This window comes from Onychostruthus taczanowskii, unplaced genomic scaffold (assembly GCF_017590055.1).
Source record: "Onychostruthus taczanowskii isolate IOZ18803 unplaced genomic scaffold, ASM1759005v1 scaffold2, whole genome shotgun sequence".
Lineage (NCBI taxonomy): Eukaryota > Metazoa > Chordata > Aves > Passeriformes > Passeridae > Onychostruthus > Onychostruthus taczanowskii.
In genome coordinates this window covers 20,398,749-20,419,831 of record NW_024499239.1, presented here as the reverse complement: position 1 = coordinate 20,419,831, position 21,083 = coordinate 20,398,749, and positions in this window count along the sequence as shown.

Sequence of the window (21,083 nt, the reverse complement as noted above, 5' to 3'; positions counted from 1 at the left end):
TTCATATTTTCTTTGTTGAATTGTAATAGATAGAAGACTCCAGCTCCAAATCAAATACTTGAATAAATACCTGAAAGTGCTCAGAAGGTTTTTATTTATTCACAGAGGGAGCACTGAGCAATCAGGATTTCTAAGAAAGTTCAGAAAATTGATGAAAGAAGCTAAATGCATTGGAACAAATCTGATACTGCAGATTTTCAGTGCCTTACATGTAAGGATGAAGCACACAGGGGTAGCTCGGGATGCCCTGATGTGCTGGGCTCACACCCACCAAAGTCCACATGCTTTAAGTAAATTTTCACTATACTCCTGTAAAAAACTTTATTGTTTTTCCTTGGCTTCCTCTCGGGCTTTTTCTCTACTATACTTTCCCAAAGCTTCTCATTTTTTGATCATTTCAAGGCTCGTGTCCTTCTCTTTCATGTGCTAGTTGTGGCACACACCTGCATTTACTGAGATTTTAAATGTTGCAGCTCCTGTATCTGGGTAGAAAAGAGAAGAAATACATAATGTTCAGCAACAGAAGAGGAGAGAGCATTTATCTACCTCATTTTTCTCACAATTTGTAAATTTTTCAAGGTTATACCAGTTTTGGGGCAAATATTAACGCGGCCCACATGAATATTTTTTTCTACATTCTGAATTTAAACAGATCTAAGTGGTTTCACATTCACCTCAGCTGGTTCAACAGCCACAAGGAGTCTCTTCCACAAGAGCAGATCCTCTTTTTCTGTTTTCTTTCCTGAAATTCTCTTTCCCTGTATGTCCTTTGTCTCAGCATTTAGTGATATTTTTCTTGGCATTTCTGGCATTGAAATTCCAATCCCCACTGACAAACTTACTTTTTGCTGGTGAGGAACCCCACAATGCTAAATGCTCCTCCTTGTGTGAGTGCTTAGCAGTCTTCTGCTGCTCATGGTCACAGACACATGCAGGAAGGGTCTGCCAACATCTGCTGGATCTCAGTTATGCAGGAATGTTATGAATACTCATAATAAAGCAGATTCAGAAATTCACTGAATCAGAATTCATAAATCAGACATTGATTACTTAAATTGTAGTGTCATCTTTTTTTCCTTGGGGAGCAGTACATAGGAGGTTGTCAAAGTGTTTGTCTTGGATCCTAATCATTGAGAAAAATGAAAAAAAAAAATTAAAGAAATTTATGAGCTTAAAAGTCCTGATGTTTTACCAGATGGTCCTGGAGGTCCTTTTTAATCTGATGTTCTATAACTTCTTTTTCTACAACTAATTGTCAGTGAATCAAAATCCCTCAAAGAAAATTCTTCCCTTTGTCCTTCCTGAAGCACAGGAAAGTCTTCTCTAAGACTTGTAATATCCAATGTCAGACATGATGTGCTACCATGATGGTAGGGGAGAGTATATATAATATTCCTTCCTCAGCTAGTTTCCCCTTGTAGTCCTAAAAATCAGGGCAGAGTCCCACTCTCTCCAGCGTGTCTCTTGAGGTTTTTCTTTCATTTGCAGCCTAAGAACCATACGAGTGTGTTAACTGGAAATCAGGAAAAGGATTTGAGCACATTGTTAGGAAATTCTGCTCGTAAAGTGCTGTAGAACTGCAAAGTATTCCTGACCCCACACAGTGCCAGGCATAGAAACAAAATTTTCACTGACTTCCTCTGCTGTTAACTAGACCAAAACTTCTCCAGTGGAAACATGCCCATAATTCATGAAAATATTGTTTGTCTTAGTTTTGTTGTACAGCCATGCTCACTTTCTTTTCTTTTTCAAGGATATCAGAGATGACAGATGCAAACAAATCGACAACTGCTCTGCAGCTCTCTGCTGGCTTCACGGTCTGAATTTGGGCAGATTCAGTACAGAGGTAGAGGTGACAAACCCATGTATGGGTCACAGTGCAGTAAAAAATATAAGAGAGTCTTCCCTGTTGCTGTCATTTCAGTCTAAGAGATGAACTAGAGGCTGGTAGCAAACTGCAGCCAGATTTTCTAAAAAGCAGTGGTGGCTATATTACAATATAAATCCTACTGATATGCATGAGAGAAGTGTTATCCTTTTTCACCAAGGAGCAGGGAATGAAAATCAGTGTCTGTTTTGTATCTGAAATCCGTGTTCAGAGCTGGATTTTACAGTCTGAAAAGGAGACAGTAGAAAACAGAGGAATTGGAAAAGACTGTGAAAATAATAATTTATCATCACAAAAAAGAAACCAAACAAAACAAAACAAAACACAAAAAAACCCAAAAAAACAAAAAAAAACAAACAAAAAAAAACCCAAACAAACAAAAAACAAACAAAAAAAAAAAATTAAGCCTGACAAACCCAAATGGCAAAGAAAGCAGGTTTTAACCACCATGGTTATTCAGCAGGGGAATGTCCTACCAAAGTCAGCCATGTGACGTCCATCTTTTACGTTCTGATGGGACACAGTCTGCTTTTCTACAGGAGACAATTCTGCCCCATAAAAATGGTTTCTCAGCCTAGCACAAACTAATTGGTTCAGCAGGACAGAAAGCAAACAAGGGCATTAGCAGAGGTGTGTTAGACCAAGCAGAGCCCCTGACCCAAATCTCCTTGTATTTCTGCATTTAAAAGCTTATAGAAACCACCACCCACCTTCAACTGGAAAAAAAATTAATCACAGTTATCCTTGGCTGTTGATCACTGTTGGCAAATGGGGTAGATTTCCCTATACAGAAATTCCAGTCTCTGCTGGTTTCATCCAAGAGTTTTCCTGTTCTGGCAGAATAACATCTATCTTACTTTGAATGAGGTTTTGCCACTTAAATCAATAGAGAATAGCCTGTGGATCTTGAGGCAGGGAAGGGGAAAAAAAAAGAAAAAAGAAAAATAAACAGTTCTTTTTATTCATGGAAACCAAGGAGCAAAGTAGCTCTTGTAAAATAGAGGACCAGAGACTGCAATAACTGTGTATTTTTCAAGAGCATTTGGCAGGTTAGCTGGTGCTGAATAGTGATGACAAAATGTTCAACAAACCAAAAATATTCCATCTGTTCACTAAAAAATGGGATTCTGTGAAGCAAGACAAATAACAGGAAACCCAGAATTCCCTCCCTCCTCAAGACATTTCGACACTAGCATCCCAACCCACTCACTTAACTAGCATTAAAAAGCATTAAAGCCGGTCTTTGAAACCAATTCCATCTAGCCCAAGCCTCAGCGGCGAGGGGAGGGCGGGACACCGCAGGACAGCGGGATGGTTTTGGAAGGAGCCCTGGGAGCTGCAGCCGCTCGGAAGGGATGCTCGCAGCGAGGCGGCCGGGAGCGCGGCTGGCTCCGCTCCCGCGGGCCCCGCCGCGCAGCAGGCAGCGCTGCCGAGGGCATCTGCAGCCCCGGGAGGCAAGAGCAGCTTCGCTCGTGGAGAAACTCCAGCTGCTGGAGGCGAGCTGGCTGTGCGGGCTCTGCCCAGCGCTGCCCTCCCCGCGCTCGCTCGGACGGGAGCTCTGCGGAGGGACAGCAGGACAGCGGGGGAATTGGGCTGTTTACCCAACAATGCCATTCCAGGGCCGGTTTTGACAGCAACGCTTGCAAATGCTGTGAAAAGTTCTCTTCAGGGAATCAATCTGGGACTTCCTTGGAGAGAAGTTGGGTCAAACAGACCTTTCCGAGATGCCTGTCACCTCCAGCCCTGTGAGCTCCTGACGTGTCAAAGCTGGGGACAAGTGTTAGCTGTCTTTGTGGCAGAAATGCCCAGACTTTGAGCTGTTTGTGCTGCTAGAGATTATTTTACCAGGCAAATATTTCACAAGCCCAGTTTGGGTAAATTCAGTGACTTTCTTTGGAGTGCCATTGCCTTCGGAGCACAATGTGTGCCAAGGACTCCACTCACTGTTTCTGTCCCCCACCCCCCCATTTTTTTTTTACCTTTCTTTTTTATTTTAACCCCCTCAGGTAGGCCTTACTTTGCTTTTTCTCATCCTTCAAGCTCTTCAGCTACTCCTGGAGCAGACACACAAACATGTTTCTGCTTTATCCTTACTCTGCCTCCCCTTGTATGGATATTTGGACAAGTGTTTAGGCTCTTTCAAAGTAAAGCTAATAAGGATTATCTTCTCTAAGCAGTGTAGGAGAGCACTGCTTCATATAATTACATCTGCATATTCACTATAATTACATGTAAAATTTGCATTATTTTATTAGAATTCCTGTAAATCTAACTAGAAAATTATTTTATAGAAACAGAACAGCAGGAAACAGTCTACCCTGTTTTGATTTCACATCTCTGCTTGTGATCCTGCTTTCCTGGTAGTAAAGCATGCACATTGCGATGCCCTTCCAAAACCTCCCTTGCCTCTAGCCCTGATCCCATCTCATTCTGCTTCTCAGCAAAGACAGTTCCAATTTATACCCGTTTCCAACCATTTCAAACTGACACTTTTAATTCATCTCACTGCAGTTACCAAGGGCTCAGCATAGAGAAAAGAAAAAAGAAAGAAAAAGAATGGATACTGCAGTCTCCAAATTATCTGTCCTCTGTAACTGCTTTGAGCTGTGTAACCCCACTGTGGCATTTCTTGTATTTCTAGGTAAATTGATTTCCTTTCTCACAGGAAATGGGAAAAAAGACTGAAGATTAATTTTCTGCAGTATTTGAGAATTTATTTGATTGTAGTAGCCAACTGCAGTCCATTTACAGTGAGAGCAGAGGGGACTGCACCAAGGAAGGCAGAGGCACAGTGGTTTCTGGTGTCTGAGTTTGATGACAGTGGGATCAGCTCTCTCCTGACACTGAGTACTACACAGCTGCACAGAACAAAGTTGGAACTCACTGAAAAAAAAACAGGTTCAGACATTAAGGCTTTGAAAGATGTATGGGGATGTTAAAATTGAGTGACTTTACAGCAGTAATTTTAAGGATAAAATTGTAATTGTAACAATTGTCCCCGTCCCTCTGGTAGGTGCTGTTTTTCTTCAGGGGGGGACACCAAGTCTCTCCCAAGAAATTTCAACCCAGCTTTGGGACCATGAAAACTCATGTCTAAGTAGGACTCTGCCAGGTGCTGCATCATCCCTCAGCAGGATGTGATGATGTCAGATTTATATCCTGTTAGCCAGAGCTCTCCAGGTAGCAAGGTTCAAAATCATAACGGGGTTGCTTTTTCTTTGTATGTTTTTTTTTTTTTTGTTTCATTTTGGACTCAGAAAGGGGTGTCAAAAAAGGAAATTGTGGGGGAAAACTCAGCCTCTCTCTCTGAAAGGAAATTAAACTGAAATTTATGTGAAATCATTATAAGATAATACTATGATGTTGCCAATTATTTGTTCACATTGTGAATCACTCAGAAAAATACACTGAGATGCTGCATGCAGACAAAAATCAGAATTTTAGCTAGAATAAATTAATTTCTCTCAATGAAACCATGCTACTTTTTTTTCTTGACAAAACATAATGTATTTTTAAGGAGAGATTATTGTTTAAGCAAGGTACTTTTCCCTAACATCGGCACAGAGGTGTCTCTTTTGGGATAAGATCTTGTTTATAAATGGGGCAGGCATTCTTAGCAGTCAGGAACAAAGAAAAGCGTTTTTATTAGCAGCAGGAACCACATGAACAGCTTTGACCTCAATTTAGGATTTAGCTTATCATTTCACACAGAGGCTTGCATCAAGAATTTGACACTGGTGCCCTTTTCTAATTTGTAAAGCAAACTAAAGGGAAAATAATGGAGTACGGATAAGTGCTGTTCATGAACCACTGAGCAGGCTCTATTCCATTCTGTCCGAATTACTCCACAATCAGTCAGAAATCTCACGACAGACTAGGTTGTCTTTTTGTTGTTTTTATTCCTCTAGGAAAAAAAAAAAAAAAAGAAAAAGAAAAAAAGGCAAATTAAACCGCCAGGCCTGTCTGTCCCTGTCCTGCTGGCGATGAGGAGTATTGTGGAATCGGCATTCCTCGCACTCATTGCTGCATCTGTGGAGGGAAGTGCTGCTGGGGCACGGGGAGAATATTCTCCTGCAAATATTGGAGCCGTGGTCGTGTGATCGCAGAGCAACCCAAGGTTAGGTCTTAAGTGTGGTAAAGCCCTGACAGCTTTGCTCCAATTGGCTCCATGACATTCCCTGCTCAGCCGTGATCCTAATGGCTTGAGACTGGCTGAATTCTTCTAACCCCAGCAATTAGTTTTTATTTTCTAGAACTCAGCTCCCTTGAAGTGTTATTTTTTTGCATGCAGAGGGCGCGTTGGAGCTGGGGCTTAACCAGCCTGTTGTGTGAATTGTCTCTCAGGCAAAGCCCCGATGCCCGACGCCCCCTGTGCTGACTCAGCTGGGTTTTTGTCCCTGACGGCAACACAAAAAGGCTTCACAAATTTCATTAGGTTTCCCTGATCAAAAGAGCTGTGTGATAACAAAATTGTACAAATTATCTTAGCAGAGATGTGATGTATTGACATCTCAGCCAGAGAGAATGTCAGTTCTTTCCTTCTCTTCATCTGAAGCGTGGTACAAAGCAAAATCTAACTGTGTTATCTGTGATTCCCCCCACCCAGAGATTATACCACCCATTTACACACCAATATACCATTCCTATGTGCTAGAGCAGCATCACAAATTAAAATTTCTTTCCAGTCATATTTACATGGGCAGCCCTTCCCAAGTTCTGTACTCTCTTGGCACAGGCAGCTGAAATAAGGATTATTTTTTCTAAACACAGACATATATCTGCATTGCTCAAAGTAATATACAGAAACATAAAATATGGGAACTGCTGAGTGGCTTTTCCTCACACTACTCAGAAGCACGTATTTCATCCATATATTTTATAACACCGGGCATATGGCCCCAGTCCAGTGAGTTATAGAAGTTTTTGCTATGTGTGATTTTATGGAGAACAGCAGGAATAGAGACTCCTCAGGAGCTTTGCTTTTAGTCAGTGTTTCTCTGGTAGGAGGGAAGAGCAAAGGGTGCACAATGTATCTCTTTGAATCAATTTGTGCATGTATGAAAAACACATGAAAACACACAAACCACCATCTGTTGACATTGTTTTGTATCATGCCTAAGAGGAAGAGTAAGGAGAGAGGTTTAGGCTGTGACTCTTGTTAGGGAAAGCTGAATATAGGACAAAAGGAGAAAGTGAAGAAAAAAGCCAAAGCAGGGTAGGGCACAGACCTAGAGGACAGAGAAATATTAATGAGCTAATAAGGAGAAAATTTAATTTATCATTGTTTCCTGGCTGTGTCTGCCTCTCAGTCTCCTGTCCAGCTCTGCTAGGCTACTTAGTGCTCAACACCCTCATAGATCTTAAGTTTGCCTGCCCCACTGCCTTGGAAAGGATCTGGAAACATGAGTGCAACATATCCTTCACGCTCTGCTCACCACCCTCCTGCCTCCAAGCATCAGGGAGTACCTTCATCCTTACCTGTGAAGGTCAGCTCTCTCTGGGCACAAGCATGGTTTGAGTGTTGATTTTTTGAGGCAGTTATCCTCTCTCTGTTCTTCTTGTAATACACAACTTTTTGGAAGTGATGTTGTCTGTGATAACTCATCAAAAATACTTCTTTTGAAGGGTACTTTGGAGAACAGGGAGAATAAGATTGCACTGCCCACAGACCTGACAAAACTGAGATGGTGCCACTGGCAACAGCTTAAAGCTCCTTTTGGAGGCAAAGCAACACATCTAAATTAAGTTACATAGTGTTAAAACTAGCCCTTGTCCTTGGCTGAACATCAGCATTAGGAAGGTTTGCTCTGGGAATTCTTCACAAGCAAGAGATCAGTGTGACAGGAGAATAAGGAATTGTTTGCAGGGAGTCCTTAGCTGGCAGAAAGCAGCCACAAGCGCAGAAACAGAAGATGTGATCAGAGAGTGAAACTTGGCAATTTCAAAGAGCCATCTTCCTAATTTAGTAGGCAGACAGCACACAGACAAATACATAAAACAAACACAATTTTCACAGGTACAGAATGCCAGATTCTGAATGTGGCTGAGGAATACTGTGCAGTGGGAATCAGAGATGAGGGAAAAGCTGAGTTCTTGGTCAGCCAGGTAGGTCTCACAAGGGTGAGTATTTGCATGGTGTGGTGCTGTGGGGCCATGACAAGAAGTTGTGGCTGCAGCGATACTTCACCCATATGTTCACCATCCCAGCAGGAGCTGAAACACTATTTGTGTTTCTAGGCCCTTTCACAGCCCTTCTCCAAGGTTAGCTTAAACACACTCAGCAAATAACTCATCCTGCAGTTAGAAGAGGGAAAGGATCAGAAAATGCTCCCAGCCATTTTGGTGTGTCCGTGAAATGACCCTCTTGATCTGATTGGTCTTGACTCATCGCTTTCCTGCCATCGTCTCTGTCGACAAGCTCTGGGAGACAGGACTGAATCTCACTGCAGAAAAACAGGCAAAAAACCATGGCTCAGCAAGTTTGGTCTGGAATGGTACAATCAAGTGATAATTTAATTCATTGCAAGCCATGCAAGTCTGTGCTTAGCAAACTGCCCCTTCCTGAAGTCAAAAACCTCCTTGTGCCTGTGCTTTCTCCTTCACCTGCTAGTTCTGCTAATAAAGAGGTGATATTCTTGTTGTGATAGTTCTTTTCTAATGACTTTCCAGATTTAATCTCCCTTCTGCAGCAGGTAGGGGTTAATTTTAATTCAGCAAGACAGTTAAAACAACAAAGATGAATTTCTAATACCCAGATTGGGAATGGGGGAGTGGGGAATCAGATGTGTCTTAGCTCCATGTCTGCAGCCAATGGCCAGGACTGGGAAATTTGGAGAGTAAAGGGCCATAAGCACACAGCTCACCTGGGGCATGATGTCAAGGGGATACATCTTGCAGGCTGTAGAATCAGGCATTTCCAGAGGATAACTGGAGTGCCACTGCCTCGAGGGTCTTAAATCTTGGTGTCTACCCGTGGGGAGACTTACTTCCAACCCAAAGACCTAAATATAATGCCCAGACACAGCATGAATACCCCTCTTTATCACCCTTAGATTTGAGTCGTTTCAATAATTTTTATAGGAAAATAAAACAAAAAACCTTCATTTTTTATCTTTGTAAATACACAATGTTTTGATTTGTATTGCTTTGAGGTGATGATAGATACCCAAATGTTCCCAAAAGAACATCTCTTGGGAAAAATGCAGCAATATCCTGGTAAAATGGAGGTTATAAATAATTATCTTTTTCAAATAGGTAAATATCTTCCTCACTTTTCCCTACATAATCCCAATGTTGAATTTCTGGTGCAGTTGCAAAGAAGTTTCTCTCTAAATCCTTATTCCTGCTAAAAGCAAAAAAAAAAATCTAACAAAATGTTTGCTGAGACAGTTCAGGACCATGTGAGACTAGGAGTGATTCTTCATAAGAGGGCACTTCTCATTCCACTCTGACCTTGATAGGCTACAGAAATACCTGAGTAGTGTCTTTTCTGGCTCAGCACATTTTTTAAAAAAACATCAGCTGTGTTTTCTTTTTAAAATCTGCATTAGCTTTAAAAACCTTACTGGATGGCCTAGTTTCCTGTGGAATTATAAAAAAAACCAAAATTGCGCCTTGGGCAGAATGACCTCATTCTTTGCATTCTTATTCCCTGCAGCTCTTCCTTATGCTTTTTACTGCTGGGATGTGTTGGATTGTGCTCTGCATCCCTCAGTGCATACAGTAAGGCACTGAGTGTGAAAGCAGTAGCCATGTGAGGCACTAAACCTTTCCAAGATTTGAGCTCCCACCAGTGGGCACATGGTCTGTGCCACCATCACATTCATCTGTTTGACTTTGTCACCAACCTGAGCAGAAGCAGGAGCACATGCCCTGGCAGATCTGCTGGGACATGCAGGTTCTGTCTGACTCCTCTCATGCCTAGGTGACTACTTTAAATTGTTAGGCAAATACATCAAGGGTGGCCATCAATACCATCAGCTGTAAAATAAATTATGTAGGTGGGTACGTGTTATGGATGGGAAAGGTGAGAAGACAGAACCTCACTCCCACCATCTCTGACTCTGCTAGAGGGGACCATCCAGTCAAGATTGCCCCCACTCCAACATACTGAGGGCTTTTGTCCGTGAGACTCAATCTTTGGTGGAAAAAAGATGGGCCATAGAGCTACAGAGTTTCTGTGAGGTGCCTGGCTTTCACTCGCTCCCACTGGAGCTGCTTCACTTTGTATAGGTGATTAAATATTCATTGGACCAGGGAGAGAAGAGCAAGAGATTGAGTCTATTGCCCAGTTGTTCGGGTGCTCACCTGGGATGTGAGAGATGCAGGGTCAAGTCCTTGCTCCAAAGATGATTTAATTATTCATACAAAGTGGAACAGCTCCAGCAAGAAGGACGTACACACCAGCAAGGCTGATGGCCCTCTCCTGCATTGCAGAAAACCTCTTCCCTTTTAGCTGTGGGGTGGTTTGATGCATGTTTTCTCCTTGTCAAGAAAATGTTTCCTGTTTGCACTGTAATTTGTTAATTTATTGACCCTGCTTCCCAAAGCTGGGCTTGGGCACGGTGCTGCATGACAGGACTCACAGCTGAGGCTCCTGGCTGAGGGAGGCACAGCCCCCTGCCCACCAAAGACTCGTTTGTCACCAGGGTCAAGAATTAGCCTTTTGCTGTGCCTCACTCCCTGGAACCTGGGCTATCTTCCCCATCTGTGCAGAGAAGGAAAGCCCAGCAGCTGCAGTGAGGGCCAGGCTCCGACAATGAGCAGGGAACATGAATTTCTACAGGGTTTTCCAGGGCTCACAGGAGCTGCTGTGAGGAGGGGGCAGAGAAAATAAGGAACTTCCACTTCAAGAAGTAAACCTGTATAATACTCTCATCTTGTTTACTTCTCCTGAAGTGTTTCAGTGTGGATATTTTACACCTCCTAGTTCAGTGCCACTACAGTTATTTTTTCCCCCAGCTGCCAATGTTTTATAAAATTCACTGAGATGGAAAACTAATGTCTTCCCCTGCAAGGGCAAGTGGGAATGGCCTGTGTTGTGCTATCCTCAACAAGAAAACAATCTTACTTTCAGTAGCATCTCACTCCTGAAAAGTGTCAGGATTAAGGCAGAGATTAAATAGCTTAGTCTGCTTTACAGGAAGGATCTTTATTTAAGCACCTGACCACTAACACAGCTAGATTTCCATGGGACCTTTAAACTGAGTATGTCACCCTCGGCACCCTGGGCTGTATCTGTTGTGTTCTGTACTGAACATCATTAGATAAAAACAAAAAATGCCAGTGTGGTGTTTAAATTTACACACACAGTTGCAACAGAAATGCAAAGTTATCCAACTTTTAGCCAATTCCCAATTTCACACATTTAGTTCTGTTGCTGTCCATTTTTCAGTATTCACAAAGTTACTGAGCACAATAAAACACAATTATTATTTTTTTTAAATCAAAGCTAAACAAGGCTTTAAAAATAGCTATTGTAAAATATTTTGTGCTTATACTTGCTATCAAAATCTGGTTCTGTTGGTTTTGACTAATGGCTTACACACTCAACAGAGATGGCATTGTTTACTTTCTTACCCAAGTTTACATTTATTATTACTGCTAAGTTTTGTGTTAGCACATGCTGTTTTAAATTAAATGAATATCCAAATACTGTTTTGAAGTTGCTAATGGCACCATATGTACTGCATTTTCTTGCATGCTATTTAAAGAAAAACTCTTAATTGTACTACCAGTGCCTGAGGATATTTTTGTGGTAAGCAATTAAGATTCATTTTCCTGTTCATGTAGAAATCACTTCATGAAAACACTGGAATATAATAACTTTTGTCCAATTTATGCATTCTTGCTTTGATCATTTGTTTTAAGGGAAAAGAGAACTATTGTTTAAAATCTGAGAATCTCAATAAGCATTTAATTGTTAATTCTAACTGAACAGTGCCTTCCCTATCCATAAAACAAGCAGTGTAACAAAATTTAAATATTTTCTTCTAAACTTAACCAGTGAGTCTATCCGTCTTCTGGTTTCACTGCTGAGAAGTACACAAAAGGTATACACAAAATGTATAAAACAGGCAACAGAAACCCAAAGGCTGACCAAAGGATTTAAAATTGGGAAAAAAAATTAGCAATCCCCTAAGTTCATCCGATGTTCAGAAAAAAGAAAACCTGGAGGCAAGAACCTGTGCTGTTATCAGGGAGGTGAGCAGCAGTCTGGCCTGGCAGTGTCACATCTGTGCCCTCAGCACAGGCACCCACAGCAGCCCTCATTTCCCAGCTGCTGCTCGAAGCCGTGGGGCTGGAGGGAGGCAGAAAAGGCTCCTTGTTCCTGCCAGGGCTGGACTCATCCCCAGCCTGCAGGGGCACAGGAGGAAGAGGCTGGGAGCAGCTCCGTCAGTCCCACACTTCAACATTGTTTCGGAGTGATTTGTTCTTCATGACAGGGTCAAGCTGCTGTGAAAAGGTTAAACAAACGGGCTTTGTAAGCTCCTTTTAGGGGAAAGCTGGTCAGAAGGCCCCTTTAATCAGCGATCCCCTTTAGCCCTGGGAAAAGGCACCAGCCAGACTCACTCTCAGGGCTGTGGGGAGCCGGGGTGAGGATGGCTCTGCATCTGCAGCCTCCTGCAGCTGCCTTTGGTTGGAGAAACTGAAATCCTGCAAGGGAAGGTGTTTGACTGGAAGTGCTGTTGAGCTTCTCCCTGTGATGAGGTGCTGCCGCAGAGGAGGAGGAGGAGGAGGAGGAGGACATTCCTCTGGGGCCAGTGTCTAACCCAGCATCCCTAATGCTGTCTGCACCCATCCTGTCAGAAGAGTAATGAGGGGAAGTTCCCAGACTAAAATTAAAAGCACCTCAGCGTTCAGACGAGGCTTGTAATAGCAGCCTACACCTTCCCTCTGCTGTGGCTGCAGGTCTGGCACTCTGCTGGGAGAGGATCCCTGGTGGGTAAATCCCTGCACACAGGCAGGTTTTAGCTCAGCTTCTCCTGACCCATTTTGAGGTGGATACCCAATGCAGTACACATCTGAACTGCAACTTCTTGGAGATGCCCTAGGGCAGGGATTGTTCCTCCTGATGCTTTATTCATAGAGCAAATTAATAATAGTACTGGCTCTGCTACCCTCCCAGGGACAGTGCCAGCAGCCAAGGGTGGCTTCGTTTCTGCTGCTGTGAGTGGTGGAGGCAGGGGGAGATGGCACTGAGGCTCCTTGGCCTGATGTGTTACAGGAAAAGGGTGGAAGATGCATGGCAAGAGCTGAGTGGGGCAGCAAGGGTCCTGTGACACTGCTCTCTCTGTCCTCAGGGCTCCCCTGCCCTGCTCAGCTGAGTCATTTGTTAACTTGGGCCCTTGTCTCCTTCCTGCTTATCCCCATTACGTATTCTCCTTCCCCACCCTCCATCCCCAAGGCTTAGCTGTGAAGTGCCCAAAATCCACACACAGACATGGGTTGTGCCTCCTGGAGCAACATTTGAAGGAAGGCCCAAGGGCTGTGATGAGCAAACCCTGCCACCTCCCTGTGCCAGTTCCAGCCATGCCCATGCCAGGTCCATGTCTCTGCCTGCTTCTTCTCTTACTTGGATCCTTACATCCCTCACTTCTTCAGCTACTTTCTACTCATCACAAAATAATTAAGTAGTGATTTTCCACAATGACTCCAAGCCCATTTGATTCCTGCACTTCAACCTGCCACTGTTTTGTCCTTCTCTCCTTATTATATCCACTGTCCTAATTTTCTTTTCCTATCTCTGCCTCACCATCCACCCATTCCACCACATTCTGCTTTGTGTTCATTCTCCCCCTTACGCTGCAGACAAATATGAAAACAGAAAAAGTTTCCACCTCCCTCCTATTTATTGCCATGCCCCATCAGAGGTGCCATAATTGCCTGTATGAGCACTCCTAATCTGTTCCAGAGCATAATAAAACAAATAAACGCAGTCAAAAAATGAAGCTGATCCCCTCCTCTCTGTTTCCGTGCAAAGGACTTCTGTGACCAGAATTTAGAAATTCTGTGTTTCCTCCTTTGAATGCTTACCCCAGTAATTCTGTTGCTTGAAAAAAATAATGCAGGTCTCCTTTTTATTAGTTGGTCCATTTTGCATAATTTCTGCTCCACTGAGCCCATCAGAGGTGCCATAATTGCCTGTATGAGCACTCCTAATCTGTTTCAGAGCATAATAAAACAAATAAATGCAGTCAAAAAATGGAACTGATCCCCTCCTCTCTGTTTCCATGCAAAGGACCTCTGTGATCAGAATTTAGAAAAACAGTACTGTGTTTCCTCCTTTGAATGCTTACCCCAGTAATTCTGTTGATTGAAAAAAAAAAATAATGCAGGTCTCCTTTCTATTAGTTGGTCCATTTTGCATCATTTCTGCTCTGCTGAAACCATTTCTTAGGCAGTAATTTCAATATCCAAAACCTGGGTAACAATTGTTCAAATGAAACCACAAAGGGGAGAATGAAAAGCTTAATAGTTTTATTTAATGACCTAGTGAACTTAATAGCCTAATCACCTTCTGTGCCACTCAGATCTCTGAATCCCATACAGGTCTTGCTGAAATAGCCATAATATTTCACAAAGATGGAATGGATTTGGTAGAGGCAAATCTTGTGATACTTATTCAAAATGTAGCAAAATGAACATGTTGGTGTCTGCCAGATAAGAACTTGGTGCTGAGCTACTGAAGCCAGCAGTGACTCTGCCAGTGATTTGGGTGTGAAGTAAGAGCCTGAATTCCACATGAATCAACATATTTCTACCACCACAGTCAATCTTCAGCTGAGTTTAATCTCCATCCTGCATCAGCTGTCAGCCAGCTGAAGAGCTGCCTTGCCTCCGGGGTGAGATAGCTTTGCAGCAGTGAAGCACTAAAAGAGAAGTCATCCAATCATCCAGACATCTCTCCCACCATTCCACCTCCAGCATCAAAGTTAAGTAAATCACTTTAGATAATCTCTGATAGATATTTCTTCTGATCTGCATTTCTACAGCATAAGTCCCGAATTTCTATCAAACCTTTTTATTTGATACCCTTTTAAGAAAGAGACTCAATTTCTAATATTTATCCTAGTTTTCTTAGCTGCAAATTTAAGTGATTTCTCATTCTTCAGTTGCTCATATGTTACCAGCAACTTTGTAGCCACATTTCACATACAGAACACTGTTGTCCCCTGTCTTTCTACTCTTTTTTTTCTCTTTTCTTTTTCCAGTTTAAACAAAGGCACATCTTTCACCCCTCATGTTTTCCAGATTTCCGTTATCCTGTAGACTCTTTCCTGTTGATCATTATGAGGGCAGCCAAGCTTCCCAACTCTGCAAGCAGCATGTCAAAATGCCATTAGGCTGGGAGCTGTGAGGCACGTACCTTGGAAAGATGAGCAGGGAGGGAACCAGCGCTCTGGAAATGAGTTGCAGCACTAAAGGATGTGGCTCCTGTGAACAATGGTTATGAAGAAAAAAATGGAATCCCTACAAAAATCTGAAAATCTGGGGCAGCTATTCCCCAGAGTGACTCAGTGAGTGTGATCACACCACAGCTCAAGACACCTTGTTTTCTCTCTATTGGGAATTTGGATTATTCAGCAGCCCCCGGGCAAGCAAAGGCTGATGTGATATGGCCAAGGTAGGAGAGAGGCACTTGGACTGTTCAAGAGCAAGTGTGTGACCAACCCTGCTTAGCATCTGCATACTAAATCTCTTAAAAGAGTGAGAAAGTCTCTTAAAAGACAGAGAAATTATTTCATGGCCAGAAATAATGTTGCCACACACATCACACAGATACTTTCATCCAGATGAGAGATACAAATGTTTTTGCATTACACTTAATTTTCTTTTCCTCACCAAAAGAAGCAGACACCACAAACATACAGTTCTACTAGTGGGGCATGGAACTGGTCCTGAAAATTATCCATAATTGTATGTAGGATCAGATCTGAATTAACTCAGCTTGATGTTTAAACCTAGACCCTGAAGACATGTGGTTTGTGTTTTGGAGAACCAAAGTCTGGGCAATGGCTTCCAGTATTCTCTAATTTTTTCATGTGTTCTTAATACTAATTGCTTGTAGGTCTGACTTTCCCAAAACATGATGATAAAGAACAAATTGCAAAGTTAGTTCCACCATTTCCTCATGCTGCAGAACTTTGTAGGTAAGATTTCACAGTGATAAGAATGAGTTTCCAAGCGACCAAAATTGATTTCAGAGGCTTAAATATCTCACAGAACTGGAAAAGCTCTGAAAAGGCAAAACCTCCAAGATGTTCAGCCTGTTAACAGATTTGCATCTCCCCAGTATGAAGGTCCATTAACAACCTATCACATTGCCAGGAAACAACCAGAGGTCACAGGCTACCTGAACAGTGACCATTGGTATGTATCTCACAAAGCTGCACAAGCACAAACAATGTTAATCTTTGGCAATAATGATATTCTAGACTTGGCACAGAAGAGTCAGATTAGCATCTCTGTTGCTGCATATAGTTAGGTGCTTGTTTTCTATGAAGCAGGAAAATCTTTCAGCAATATACTGACACAATATCTGAGATTCCTGATAAAAGCCAACCCAGAATAACATCTTAACGACTTCAGAAGACTCTAAAAAGGGCAAAGGATACCCTACCTTCAAAAATGGAAGGATCTGGTGTATGTTTTGTTCTGGTTATCCTTTATACATTTTATTTAAACCTGCCTCTTTTTAAAAATAGTTTCTGTTGACAATATTTTCTAAAAGAGCAGAGTTCAGACGCAGACACCATCACTTCTGGGTATGAAGAAAACAAAAAATTCAGAGGAATGATATGAAGAGACGTGATAGCAGAGTAAATCAGGTAAACCCAAAATGTGGGGTAGTAACAAACATGCTTAACTGGAGAAGGGCTCTGCAGACTCCCATTGATGAGGAAAAGAGAAAGAAGGTGTAAGTGTAGAAGTGAGAGGAGAAAAGCTGCTGCAAACTGTGTGCAGCACTTTAGCTGTGATTGGCATTTCATGGAGAGTTCGGTGCCCAGGCTCAGATGCTGTGTCATGGCTCACAGGGATCAGGGCACTCCTTGTGGAGCTTTTCTCAGAGAAATATACTTGTTCTGCTATTGATTTTTGGCACAGCAACAACAACAACAGCAAAAAACAGGTAGAAGTTTCTTGGATCTGAGCAAGGCTCTAGAACAGAGTAATGACAGAGGATGTGCATACTAGAGAAGGACCAAAACTTACTTTAAAATGCCTTCACCTTTGTAAAGTCAAACCTGGAAAAGAGTAGGGAACACCTGGGTGCAAGGCCTTCCTACATGACACCTGTGTAGCTGGGAATTTATCTTTCATCTTGGATGGCCACCTATTTTTTGTGACTTAATTTAAGACTAATCCGTGTTTGGTTCTATCCCTAGGAGTGTAAGCAAAAAAAAAAAAAAAAAAAAAAAAATTGTAGGATTTTTATTTCAACAAAACTGAATACTGTGGTAATTTTTTGAACGGCCAATAAAGGCAGAGACATCTCTGAAAATAACTTTAAAGAAAAAATAGGTGAGCAAACAAACAAACAAAAACAAAAGCAAAACAAAACATACTGCTCTGCTTTGGGATAAAGCTAAAGGAGGGAAAGAGACAGATGTGTGAAGAAAAATTATTCCTTCCTTCAGGAGGGCTCTGTGAGGATATCCTCACCCCCGTCTGTGTTCTCCTGTAAAGACGATCATCATTTTATCGAGGGGCGAGGAAAGCCATCGAATGAAGAGCCCCGGCGGGTCGGGACCCGGCCGCTCCCCACCCGGCCCCGCGGGGCTCTGGGCTCCCTGGGGCGGGGGTGCCCGGCTGGCCGAGGGGCGCTGGGGATGGATCGCATTCACCTCCCAGCCGGGAAGAGAAGCTGTTTTGTGTGGACAGGAATTTAGTCCCCTGTCTGCCATCGCTCGTCGCCTCTCCGCTGAGGACCCGGCTGCGCTGGTCCCGTCTGTCCAACGGGGCGGGCCGGGCTCGGCTCCGCAAAGGCGAAGGGAGAGGTGCGAGCCCCTCTCTGCTTCTTCCTAAGGGAGGCCGTGAACCTGGGCAAAACGAAACGAACTTGAAAAACGGGTTATCTCAAAAAGTAAAATAATCAGAGTAAAAAAGAGACAAAACCAGAAAAAGGGGCTAAAATAAAGAAAAGAAAGGAAAAGAAATAAAATTAGGAAAAAGAAAAAGAAAAAGGGAGAGGAGAGGAGAGGAGAGGAGAGGAGAGGAGAGAAGAGAAAAAAAAAAAAGAAAAAAAAAAAGAAAAGAAAAAAAAAGAAAAGAAAAGAAAAGAAAAGAAAAGAAAAGAAAAGAAAAGAAAAGAAAAGAAAAGAAAAGAAAAGAAAAGAAGAAAGAAAAGAGAAAATAGTTTCCTCTATCTATGCCTATTCTCAGGAGCGGAAAGGGGCGCCGGGCGCAGCTCCTGAGCCTCCGGTGCCATTGGAGTAGTGAGGGGGAGCCGCGGGCGCTCCGGGCCTGTTAGGGGATCACACTGTCAGGGGGACCTTGGGGATGTGCCCTGCCCTCCCCGGGGCCGGTAGCTGTCCTTCCGTGGGGAAGGACACGCCAGGTCGGGCCGCAGCCGTGGGGATCACTGCTGTCCCCTCAGAGCTGAGCCCGGGGCCGGGTCCGGGGCTGCAGGAGCAGCGGGCCCTGCGGCTGCCGAACAGGGCCGGACCCGCGGGACGGAGACAGACCCGGGTGGCACTGGAGAGGGGTTGAGCATAGCCCGGGCCCGAGGGGGGCTCTGCGTTGTCCCCCTGCCCTCGGCCGGCTCCTCCAGCGTGGCCTCGGTACTTTCCCACCCTTCCCCTTCCCTCCCGGCAGGTTCTGCAGCTTCTTCCGTCTCCTTCAATTAACCCCCTAAGGAGATCTCTCGCCCAAAAGTAGAACACAAGAATTTTATCATTGGCTGCAAAGCCTCTTTATTACGAACAGCCTAGTTCCTGTTCAGGGTGAGGGGCAACCTTGCGCCCCTCTTCAGCGCCGTTCCATCCCTCCGCACAGGCCTTTCCCCTCAGCCTCGCCCCCGGGGGTGATACACGGCGGAACCCTGCCTTCAGGGGATGGTTTACCCAGCCTCGGACCTCCGAGGGGCTCCTGAGGCCCGAGGCTCCTTCCCATCTCTCTCCGCTTCCCCGGGGAGACGCGGTGTCCGAGCCCCGTGTGCCCCGGCGCGGCTGTCGGCCGGGCAGGAGGAGGCCGGGCAGGGCCGAGCAATAACCGCTGCTTCTCGAGGGAAATGCAGTGTCTGAAGAGCCGCACGGCCGGATCACACACCCACCCACCGCCGCTCACGCACCCGGGGCCCCGTCCGGGACACCGGGACACAGGGACACCGGAACACGGGGACACCGGGATAGCGCGACACCGGGACAGGCCCCGGCGCATCTGCGCTCTCCTTTCCTTGGGAACATGCGCTGGAACGTGGCGAGCGCTGCCTGCTGCAGCATTTCCTGCAGACGCTCACCGTAATAACCGCGCGAAACTTCGACAAATGTATCTCTCGCGGTAAAACTGAAAATTGGCGAATCCAGCGGGTTTAGTACTGAGGAATTTTTCTTTCCCAAATAAAGACTAAGGAAAACCTCAAGTGTCACCACGTTGTTGGTCTGTCTAATGAAGCAAAGGCAGGAGAACTCGTGCTTTCTCGATCAGTGCTGCAAGACGCGGTAGCCACAGTTGGAGAGATCCCACGGACTCGGGGGAAACTCACTGGGGGCAATGCTGGATGTGAACACCCTCCTTGAAGTTAAGCACTGTCCTTCTCTTTGCAAGGAGAGGGCAGGAAGGAGAGAGTGCATCTCCCCGTCTTTTACTAGCTGTCAAGCAAAGGGCAGAAGCACTTACTGTGTTTCTTAGAGGCCAAACCTTGCCATAAAGGACTACATTAAGTCGTTTTACACTCCACCTTGCACAGGGACCATGGGTGGGTGGTGGGATGAAGGGGACGAGGTTCTGCCTGTCTGCTTCCTCTTCCAACAACGCCAGAAAAATTCATAGTGACTGAGCACAGACCTGCTGTGTCGATTTTCTTCTGTTTGCCTTTGGACTATTAAAAAAAAAAAAAAATCGAGGAATAAACAAACCTTGCAAATGACATTTTGCTGGGGTAAATAACAATAGGTGGTTATGATGGCATTATAAGTGTACTGAGTATCTCTTGTTGCATGCTCCTGTGGTTTTAATATTCACCAAGCTGAAACTTGTTTTGTTTATATATGAAACAAACATAATTGCTAGAGCCTAATAACTTATGTGTTTCTTTTTACTTAATTGGATTTTACTTGTGTTAAAAATATGTTCAGGACAAGGACATAACAAAATAGAGTTGATCTAGGAATCGCTTTGTTTCTTTCAAGGATGAAAACAGAAAGTGGAAATGCATTGTTGGAACAAAACCAATAAAAATAATTTGGTTTTTCCACGGAAGAGATCAGGGAAAAAAAATCACAGTGAATGATAGAAATAATCAGTATGAAACAGATATAATGGTGAAACTCTTTAAAGAAAATTTAAGTGTCCAGCTGAGAAAAGTTTCAATCATACAAGACAAAATGGGTGCAGCTGGAAGGGGTTTGGAAGTCTCATCTCGGGGTGATAGAGTAATTTTGACAAGTGTCAAGATTTAAAGACAAAGCCCAGGGTAAAACCAGGAGGAGGAGGTGTGTAATTTCAGCACCAGAAAAAGAGCATTCCCAGGACAGGAACATGTAGATCACTGCTGGGTAGCGGATAGGTTTTCAATGTGCCTGAAGATGGTGCTGTTTAGATGGCAGAAGGAAGGGCTCGGGCAGCCGCAGTGAGAGATATACCGTGAAACAAATAAATAAATAATAAATGGTTCACCTAAATTTCTGTAACTCTCCAGCAGGTTATTCCAGCAATGATTCCAAAATCTGAGCAGGGGAGATTCATTGAGAAAAGGCTTAACAACCAACTTAGTTCTTGAATAATTTCTCTGTGATTAAACAGTTTCTGGTGAGTGAAATTTCAGTCCCTGATATCTATCAGCAGATGCCACTCTCTCACTCCAGCACAGCCAAGGTCCTTCTGCTCCCCTTCCAATACCCACCCTGAGTACAGCCTTTAAAAACTTGTGTCTGTGCATTAACCATTCTGAGGAAAGGAGAAATGGAAGGGAAATACTCATGACTGACTTCTAAGCAACAGATGGTGAAGGAATTTAAGGGGGAATTTCCCA